The sequence below is a fragment of the Octodon degus genome, unplaced genomic scaffold (assembly GCF_000260255.1).
Source record: "Octodon degus isolate 3935 unplaced genomic scaffold, OctDeg1.0 scaffold00008, whole genome shotgun sequence".
Taxonomy (NCBI): Eukaryota; Metazoa; Chordata; class Mammalia; order Rodentia; family Octodontidae; genus Octodon; species Octodon degus.
In genome coordinates, this window is record NW_004524584.1 from 10,475,838 (window position 1) to 10,486,837 (window position 11,000).

The 11,000-nt window shown below is 44.2% G+C and overlaps 2 pseudogenes; both read right to left on the reverse strand.

Annotated features, from left to right (window-relative positions):
• Nucleotides 1–1,555: 1,555 nt before the first annotated feature.
• Nucleotides 1,556–2,149, reverse strand: LOC105741006 (annotated as a pseudogene).
• A 44-nt stretch (nucleotides 2,150–2,193) lies between these two features.
• The window catches only part of LOC101565947, a 14,352-nt pseudogene continuing 5,545 nt past the window's right edge, over nucleotides 2,194–11,000 (reverse strand).

The window sequence follows — 11,000 nt, forward strand, 5'->3', positions numbered from 1 at the left end:
AAAACTGCCTAAAAACATGGAAATTAAACAATATCCTTCTGAATTAATGGGTCACAGAAAAAATTAAATAGGAAATCAAACAGCATATACAATTAAACAATAATGACATTACAGCACACCAGAATTTATGAGACCCAACAAAAGTAGCCTTACAAGGGAAATGTATAGTGATAAACTCTCACATCAGCTCCACATGTGTATCCATCACATTGTCCCCCTAGTGTAAGAAACTGAAAGAGTAAATAAAAGCTGAAAGGAACAATAGATGTTGTGAAAGGGAAAGACAATGACCAAAAGTAAAGAACAACAGGGATGAGTAAAAGAAGAAAAAAAAAGAGTGGGAAAATAGATATAGATATAGGTAGATATTAGTTAAGATAATTGTACTAATGATTTGTATTGATTTATTGAATAGTTAATGATTAATTGATCAATTTTGCATGTCTATCTCTGGTAATCTGAACAAATACTTTGAAGATAGCAATATGTAATATAACAACCATTGTTAACTTCCTACCATCTTGATTTGAAATTATGTATCACTAATCATGGTTTTTAAATTGTTTTATTCTCTTCCAAATATAAAAGAAAACCAGAACAAGCTCAAATAAGCAACTTAATGTTGAACTTCAAACTTCTAGAAAAAGAACAAATCAAACACAAAGCTCATACAAGGGAGGAAAATTCTAAAGATAAGAACAGAAACTAATGCAATTAAGATGAAGAAAACAATAAAAACATTCAATGAATTGAGATGATGTTTTTGAAAAATGTAATACTGCTTATTTAACTTGGAAAACATTTTAGGTTTCTAAACATACAAAAAATAACACAACATTGCAAATTGTATTGCAGTATAGACACTTCTTGAACCTTCTCTGACTCTTTGTCAATGAAGAGTTCTACAGTTTGGAAACAAACATTTTAACACTTAACTGAAAAAACAAAATAGTAACGAGCCCAAACACTTCTCACATCAGCTGACCCTCTCAGTCCCCAGCTAAGATAGGGCAGCAGGATGCTAGGTCACTATATACAGAAGCTCTGGACGCCTGCCACAGCCACAGCAACAGCAGGGCTAAGGTCCCTTCTCAGTGGCACCTGCCCCACAGCCTCAGCCCCAAGCAGGAAGCATTGAGGGTTTGCCTGGAATGCTTTGTTCTTTTTACAAACTCTAGATATGCACAGTTGGTAACTCAGGGTTTCTAGCCAATGACCATATAGTTAACACCACCTTACAACTTGAAAAACGAATGCCAGAGACATCTCCAAATGGCTTTCGCAGCCGCGGCAAGGTGCACAGAGAGAGAAGAACACAGGGTGCCTTTTCAGTTTAAAAATGTTTGAAAATATGTACAGCTTTGATACAATTTCACAGTGTTTGGGACCCCTGTGGCCATGTTGAGCAACTACTGCCAACTTCTGGAGCATTTGAGAGGCTGCACAATTGCAATCTAGTTGGCATTTAACTTAAGAAACACTCAGTCACGACACTCCCCTACTCTAAGGGATTCACAAGGAGACAAGGTTTTTTTATTCATCTTCTCTTCTCTTCTTCCTCTTCCTCCTCTTCTTCCTCCTCCTCCTCTTCTTCTTCCTCTTATACATTTTTCTGGGCAACTTTAGCAGGACCCTTTGCTCCATCAAATTTTCCTTTAAACTTATAGTCAGTTATGTCCTTCTCACACTTCTCCTTCAGCTTCACCGCCTTGGTGATGTAGGCCTGCTTTTCACTGTCACTTAAATTATTCTACATCTCAACCAGCTTCTTGGCCACAACGCCAATACAGATACCAGGGTTGGTGGATTTGATCTTGGGGCGGAATGAAAAAAAAAAAAAAAAAAACCAGGAAAAATCCAGACAGCGGTCTTTTGGGTACGTTGGTGTCCTTTTCTTGCCTCCCTCTGTGGGTCTACAACCTTTCATCTCTCAGTCATAGCAAACTTTATCTGCCTTGGCCATTTCATCAAACTTAGACTTCTCTTTCCCAGACATCATCTTCCACCTCTCTGAGCATGTCTTGGAAAATTCTGCAAAATTGACAGGGACTTCTGGATTTTTCTTCTTGTGCTCCTCTTTGCAGGTCTGCACAAGGAAGGCATATGCAGACATCTTGCCTTTTGGTTTCCTGGGGTCCCCTTTAGCCATCCTGACTGTATTGTTCGTGAGTCTGAAAAGATTTTTTTTCACAATTAAACATCAGATTCTTTTACGTCCTGATAGAGCTTCCCTACAGGTGCTGCAGAAAAGGCAGTGCTGTACAGTGAGTCCTTGCATACCCAGGGCCCTTGCAGAGCTGGGTCAGCCCTGCTGCCAGGCTCCATGCTGCCCAGGCACCAGTCTTCCAACCCAGAGCTCCTGGCCTCCACATATTCCAGGGCCTTGGCCTTGAATACCAGCACATCCTTCTTGGTGCCATGCTGCTTCTCATAGTCCAGGTAGCACTTGAAGATCTTCTTTTTCTTAGAGGTCAGACTCAGATGAATCACCCATTCAAAGATGTCACGGACTTCCTTCTGGCTGCTGTACTTGATGGTCAGGTTGATGTAGACTGACCAGACATCTCTGTACTTTGGGTAGGTGCTCAGCATGTTTTCAAAAATGGCTTTGGCTTGCTCTGCATCTCCAAGTTGGAACTACAGCTGGGCAACCTTGGCAAGGACATCCATGTGCTCCTTGGCAGGCAGGGATTCGAGGGTTCACTGCAGCACCTGGTGACTGGCATGGCCTGGCTCCTCCACAGAAGAAAGGCACCATACTTGATCCAGACAGCTTTCTCCTGCCGGACGTCCTTCAGCATACAGTTGTACAGCTCACCAGCTTCCTGGAATTTCTCAGACTTGGCATAGATGTCGGCCAGGGGGAGAATGACATTTGAGAGGCTCGTTGTACTGCACAGCACACTCAAAGACCTCTCTCAGGGATTCAGGAGAGCCATACATGTTTTCCACGTTCAGCAGTGCCACCCTGAAGAAGATGGTCTTCAGAGCCCTCTCAATCTCCATGCCCTGCAGGTGGAAAGCCATACACTGCAGCCACAGGGTGGAGCTGTCAGGGGAGCTCAGAACCAGCCAGTCAAAGTCTTCTGCAGACTCTAGCTGTTGCCCGAGGTCCATCAGAGCCTCCTCGACACGGGACAGCTCCCCCTCTGCCTTCTGCTTTTCCATCTCTTATTCCTTCTTGCTCTTCTTTTTCTGTGTAGCTTGGAGAGGTGTCTCCACCTCCTCACTGTCAGAGCTCTCTCCTCAAGGTGGCGAGGCAAGGATCAGAAGGTTGAGCCCCACATCCCATAGAAAGCCTGAAGAAAATCGCAGCCAGGATGCTTCGGTGGGCTTGGTCAGTGTACCTTTCATCTCCTCTATCTCCTCTTCTCCCTCACAATAATACACTTCCATGCCACTGTTGTCCTTCTCCAATGGACAAGCTTTCTTCTATCTCTTGTTCACTCTTTCCTACACTCCCCCAGAGTCCTGGCGCTTCTGCTTTGCCAGGCCTCTTTGCCTTCATCTGCTCCTTGCTGGGCAGCTGCACCACTGCCTCCCCCTTCAGGTTATTTGCTTTCATTTCCTGACTCTTCTTCATTTCTTTTTTGTCCCTCTCCTTCTGAAGGACCAGTTCTGAGGAGAGGGACAGCACATCTGGCTTCCCAGTGTCTGTGGGGAGGAAGGACAACTCTGCCAGTTTCTTGTTGTGATTCAGCCTTAGGACCTCAACAGTGAGCAGCCTCCCTTTAGGCAAGTATTTGCTATAAAGGTCCTTCTTGGCTGGGCTGCTCTGGGAGACATGGGAGAAATGGGCCAAGTCCACAATGGAGGGCTCAAGGCCCAGGAGCACACTGTGCAGCTTAATGGCCCTCACGTAGCCCCACAGAAGCTGCCTCTCCTTCATGTCCTGAATGGAGTTAATCTCAGGATCTTCTACTTTGCTTTTGGTCTCAGAGTTCATCCTAGATGATTGCAGTGGCAAAGTCAATACATGATCTGCAGCGAACAGGATGTAAAATCTAACAGCTTTCTGGGGGACAAAGTCCTCCAGGGGTGTCTCAAAATAGGAGTTGCTCACATGGAATGTACTGACCGTCCCCGTCTTCCTAAAGGGGAAGGCAACAGTTAAGTCACTGGGCTGGTGAAGTCTGGGCATCACTTTTGCCACTCAACCCATGGCCACTTCTCCCTTCTCAAGCTCATGAGGACCTATGAGTAAGAGACACAAGAAGCCCTTGGAGGAATCTGGGACAACCACAGCAGCCCTCAAGGCCTAGTCAATCTGGAGCTTCTTATCTGGATGTTTCAAAACCTTGAAGGTGAAAGACAAGAGCAACAAGGGAATTCTCTCCCAGATGTCTGGTGCAATGTTCACATTGAGCCATTTATTTTTGGACCACATTGTACTTCTTTAAGCAGCAAGTCACAGTCTGACCAGTCTGTTACTGCTATGTCTCTCCACAAGGCTGGCTGAGTAAGTGCTCAGGGCCATGTGGCTGTCCTTCTACAGCTTGTTTGACTGAATGCTCAGCTCTGGGATTGTCTGAATAAATCCAGGATGGCTTATTGGGAGGAACTTAGATGTCTTCATGTTTCGCCCACCAATCACTCATGCTTTCATTGTCTTCCCAACCTTCAGTGTGGCAGTAGGAGTGGTACCCTCTGGTACATCATCCAGGATGTGGGAGGCTTGGATGTAGCTAGTCATACCAACTTCCAGGGTCACGACAACATGGGTGGGCTTCACAGACTTCACTGTCCTGTTAACCATGTCCCAGATGGCCAGCATGTGCTTCTTTCTTGGCTCTGCATCCAGAGCTGAGTCACCATCCTCCACCTTGTCAACTGTCTCCAAATCCTTTTGGGTCTGTCTCAGGACTCTCTTAGCAGGTGGCTCCTCGATGGCCAGAAGCAGAGTGGCCAGAAGTCACTCTGGGTTCTGTGGTCTTGAGGACCAGACAGATCTCTTGTCCCACCTGCAGCTTCTCCAAGGCAAAGCAGGTGTTGTTGAGGTGAGAGGCCAGGAAGAAGGCCACCAGATGGCCTGTGTCCACCAAGGAGGCCACTGCAAAGGACTCCTTCATGTACTGCACCGTGGCCTGGGGCTCACTGCCTTTCTTCAGCTTTTGAGCTTTTCTAGTCAACAATTCCCTGTGAAGGAAAACGTGCATCTCCAATTTCAATATATCAACATGGAAGACAATGGCCTTCTTCTGCCCAGATTTCACAACCTTTTCTGCACGAAGGTATCTGCTGGCTCTCAGGACCAAGTTGGACACTGGACCCCTGCTGAATGCCATGGAACTATCTTCTAATACCTCCTGTGTCACCAGGTCCAGGGCCATCCCCGTGGTCATTTCTGCCAGCATCTGGACAAGCAGAGTCTGCTTGGCTGTTCAGGAGGCTGCACATGCCCTGCAGCTCCTCCAGGCACTGACTTAGGAGGAGCAGGCTGCCACTGCTGGTAGCTCCCAGCCTGCAATCTGAAAGATGCAGTGACAGCAGCATCTGCTGCTTCTCCTCATCCACCCTGGTCACCTGCACCACAACCATTTGCCCCACAACAAAGTAGTCACTTGGGTCTGTCACAAACTTATCACTCATTATCACCTTGGGGTCCAGCCCACTCAGACCCAAGGGGAACTGAACAAACACTCCATAGTCCGTGATGCTCTTCACAGAGCTGTTGAGCAGCATTCCAGGCTGGACTTCAGAGAAGTTCTTGGAATCCTGGCTGCCTTCTATGGTGGAGACCAAAGCTGGCTTCCTGCACAGTAGAACCTATCTCCCACTCTGGCTCAAACACAGCACCTGGTGAAGTGTGTCACCTGCCTGGAGCCAGAGGTACAAGAGTGGGCTGTTAGTGACGTGGTTGGACAGATGAGGTGTGGGGAGGAAGACCGGGATGTTGTGGGGCAGGATGGCCACATGCAGTCCATCTTTGGTCTTTTCTAATACCTTCATGCCCACCAACTGCCCAACACTGATGACTTTTTCACTCTTCTGACCATGTCCTACAACCTCATTGTTTGACTCTTGATCACTCAGCAGCTTGAAGGATAAGAGCATCCTTTCTTGCACTGGCTCACAGTTCAGTACAGCAACCTTCACCATCTGGCCAGCATAGAGGATCTTCTCCAGGTCAGGGATATACTAGGCACTAAACTTGTTTCTGGGTACCAGGCCCTGCACATCATTGTAAAACTTCATGATGCAGCCATAGTCCTTGACCCTGAGGATGGTGCTGTGTGTCTGTAGACCAGGCTTGTCATCATAGCAGGTAATGACTAGCAGTTTGGAGGTGGCCAGAGTTTTCTTCAGGGTTATTATCAGCTTCTTAACTTTAGGGTCACAAAATATAGCCTGGCATCTGACCTCCTCCCCAATGCGGTATTTCTTCTCTAGATTCTTCATGAGGATGTCAGCCAGGTGCATGACAGGCACCAGGCCCCTCATCTGCTCACCCACCTTCACCAGCATCCCAAATGGCTTTATGGTCAGTGCTGTGCCTTTTATCACTCTGCCAGTTTTGATATCACGATATTTAAGGTACTGAGCTTCAATAACAGACATCCTCAGGAAAGCAAAACCAGCTCATCCATTTGGCTGTAGTCAATAATTCTGCACTTGTGAATGTTTCCAGGCTTGAAAACCACGGGTTTGAGATTCTTAGAATCAGAGAGGTGGCCAAGCTGAGAATAGGCCATGGCCCTGTCCTTCAGCCTGAAAGTGGCCCCTGCCTTGTTGAAAAAGCCCTGGACAGCAACATCTTGCAGCCCAGCTCTGAGGTGCTGGCAAGAGAACTGAGTGAGTGGATGCCTAGGCTGTAGGAAGAGGAAGCACAGGCTCAGTTGCACAGCTCTGATCTAAGGATGCACACAGAGGATGCAGGCCCTCACTGTTTGATGTGAGAAATACGTTCCAACTTTCTGAGGATCCACATGCATGAAGTCAACCAGGCCTGTGAAGAATGTGAGGAAGTTCAGGGCAAGGCCAAACTGAGTCACCTTCTGTACCTGGGCTTTGACCACTAGTCCTGGTAGGAAGTTATTAAGGCTCCAGTTTTGCTCCTGGGTAGGAGGGCCATAGAAATCTCTGACTGCTCTATAGACAGGCTAACAACTCTTCTACTGCCTTTGACCTCCTGGATGATGCAGTTCAGGTACTGACCCACTTGCAACTTAGAACCTTTGTTCTTCTGTCTGATATATTCCTGGGCTTTCTGCAATGGCAGAAAAGCTCTGGTCCCCCCAACACCAATGTCCACTAGGTAGTCGTGGTCTTCCAGGCTGGACACAGTACCTGTCAGCAGCATGCTGGGCTTCAGGGCCTCAGTGCCCAGAACTTTGTTGACATTTCTGGGGTTCACAGAGAGCTTGACACTATCATTGCATTTATGTGTGATGCTTACACTGCTCACCACACATCTCACCAGCATTCTCAGTGAGAAAAATTCAGGCAAGCACAGTAGGTCCTGCAGGGGTTCTTCTTGTGCCACCTGCTCATTTAGCCTTTTGGTGTAGGTATCACAGATTTAAGTCACTTGCACAAACCCTTGGAGGCCACTGGGCAGACTGATCACCAGTTCTAGCTCATTTACCTCTTTGACACAACCCGAAATCCACATTCCATCACACAGGGACTCAATAGTAAAGATTTCAAACTTCTCTTTTACATGCTTGCCTTGCTCTCTCTTTTCAATTTTCAACTTTTTTGCTTCTGCTGGGCCTTTCTGATTCTTTAGTATTGAGTCCCCTGTGTAAAGGAATGTGGATTTTGGGCTGTGTCAAGGAGGCAAACACACTCTGTAACACTTAAAGCTTTCACTCTAAAATCAGGAACTAGACAAGGATGTCCACCATCTCAACTCCTATTCAATATGGTTTGGGAACATTAGCCAGAGCAATTAAACAAATGAAAGAAATAAGAGGAATAAGGATAGAAAAGGAAGAAGTTAAATTATCATTATATGTTTATGATATGATACTCTACATAGAAGACTCCACAAACTCCACTAAACACCTATAAACTTAATAATCAAATTCAGCAATATAGCTGTATACAAAGTGAACACTCAAAAATCAATAGCACAAGGAAACTACACCTTTATAATAACATCCTCCAAAATGAAAACCTTAGGAAACAATCTAAGAAAGGAAGTAAAAAAAAATTCTACAAATGCAATCACAATACTCTGAAAGGGCTATTCAAGAGGATAACAGAAAATGGAAAGGTATCTTTTACTCATGGATAGGAAGAATGAACACTGTGAAAATGCCCACACTCCCAAAATTGTTATATAGATTCAATGTAATCTCTATTAAAATACCATTAATATACCTCACAGATATAGAGAAAACATTTCTGAAATTCATCCAGAAGAGGCCTCTGATAGCAAAAGCAATCCGGGCAATAAAGGAAAGGTAGGAAGCACGACAATTCCTAACTTGAAATTATACTACAAAGCTACTGTGATAAAATTAGCATCGTACTGTCAAAAAAAAAAGAAAGAAAGAAAGAAAGAAAGAAAAGAAAAGAAAAGAAAAGAAAAGAAAAGAAAAGAAAAGAAAAAACAAACTTGAGGATCAATAGAACACATTAGAAGATACAGACACAGCTATAAACATACTCTGTAACCTTATCTTTGAAAAAGGGGTCAAACATGTTCACTGGAAGAAAGACAACCTCTTTAATAAATGGTATTGGAAAAGCTGACTTTCTATATATCAAAGACTAAAATTAGATCCATAGCCATCATCATGAACTAAACTAAAGTAAAAATGGGTCAACAATCTAAATATTAAAACAGAAACACTAAATTTATTGGAAGAGAAAATAAGCAGAAACCTTGAAGACATAGGTCATAGGTGTAGGCAGGTACTTCATGAACAAAACCCAGACCACACATGAAATACTACAAAGAATCAACAAATGGAATCTCACCTTATCAAAAAGTGTTTGCACAGCAAAAGAAGTTAACAGCAGAGCTAAAATTCAACCTACAGATTAGGAAAAATACAGCCAAAACTTATATCTAGACTATATAAAGAATTTTTAAAAATCAGCCTCCTAAAATTAAAAAACCTAATCCAAAAATGGGCATCTGAGATGAATATACATGTAAATGAAGAAATGTAAATGGCAAAGCACATGAAAAAATATGCAAAGAAACACATGAAAAAATTGTTCAACATTTTAAGAGATGCAAATGAAAACACTGATTTCTGCTCCCTCCAGAAAGAATGGCTAGCATCAAGAAGTTAATCAATCGGGCTGGCCAAATAGCTCAGTGGATTAAAGCACCTACAAGCAGGCACAGGTACCAGAGTTTAGATTCCCCAGAACTGCCGTGCCGTCCCCAACCCCCACCCAGGGAGTGCTGACACAGCAATTGAGACGGCAGGATGGCGCAGGCCTGTAATCCCAGCTCTTGGGAGGCTATAAACAGGCAGATCATTACAAATCCAATCTAGTACAGAGATCCTGAACACCCTGTAGATCCTTCCCTAAAATACAAAAGAAGAAAAAAGAAAAAAGTGAAAGAAAGAAGGAAGGAAGGAAGGAAATCACCCAATGGGGCCAGGGAGATAGCTCAGTAGCATAAGTGCCTGCCTGGCAAGTGCAAGGTCACAAATTCAGTCTCTGGTACCACACACACACCCACACATCCACAAAAGACCATGCATTCCAATTTAAAAAGGACCGGTCTTTTTTTTTAGTTCAGCGGACTAAAGCACCTGCTTTGTCAGAGCACAGTAGCTAGGATTTGATCCGCCAAATGCCTTGTTGGCCCTGCCCCCAGGGCATGCTGACATGGCGAATGAGACTGGTGTGGTGGCGTGTGCCTGTAATCCCAGCACTTGGGAGGCTGAAAACAGGAGCATCGGTATGAGCCTCATCTGTGTAGTGAGACTTTGTAGACCCTGTCCTAACTACAGGAAAAAAAAAAAAAAATGATAGAAAAAGAATTCAACCAATAACAAATGCTGGAGGAGCTGTAAGCAAAAAGGAATTGTTCTTCACTGTTTGGGGGAGTGCACATTAGTGCAACCACTATGGAAATCAGTAAGGAGATTCCTCAAAAAGCTAGCATTAGAGGTCCCATTTGATCCAGGTATTCTGCTTCTGTATATGTTCCCAGAAGAATTAAAAGCATTGTACCACAGCAATACACATGCACCCATATTTATAGCAGCACAATTTGTGATCACTAAATCTTGGAAACAACCCAAATGCCCATCAACTGAGGAATGAGTAAAGTTATTTTATATATATAATTGTTATGGTTTGTGTCTAGTTGTCCCCCCAAAGCCTCATGCAGTCATGGGGTGAGGACTTCTAGAGTTTGTGTTAACTCATGATCCACTGGGATTATGTGTGATCCAAGGCCGGGATTATGGGTCTTAGTACTGCTGGGACTACCCATAGGTGGGTAAATACTGGGAAGTACCTAGAGGTGTGAGTACTTCCCCTACTCTGGGGCAGGTAATTTGCATTACAATGTAAGGTGGGAAGAGAAGCCAGCTGCTTGAGCTGCTGCTACCCCTCCCTTGCGCTCTTGCTCTTTGCCACCACCATGAAAGGTTGCTTTCTGCTCTGTGCTGCTCTGCTTTGGACCCAGATGAGTCTGGACTGAAACCTCCAGTAACTGTGAGCTAAATAAACCTTTCCCTCCTTCATTTTGAGTGTCAGGTATTTGTCCCAGCAACGAGAGAAGAGTAACCAAGACAATAATGGAGTGCTGCAAATAGAACAAATCATAAAATAAATCAGACTTACATATGTAAACATTGTATTATCTCACTAGTGTGAGAAGCTAAATTTGCAAAAAGGTTTCAAAATGTACAATAGATATTGTGAATTGGAAAAAAAAAACTTTTCAAAAGAAAAGAGAAAATGGGACGGGGAAAGGGCAAAGGAAGGAAAAAAAAATGTACATATGTATGCATGATAGTTAAGATACTTATACAGCTAGTTTCTCTTAGTTCATTGAAAAGTTTGTGCTTATATTATTT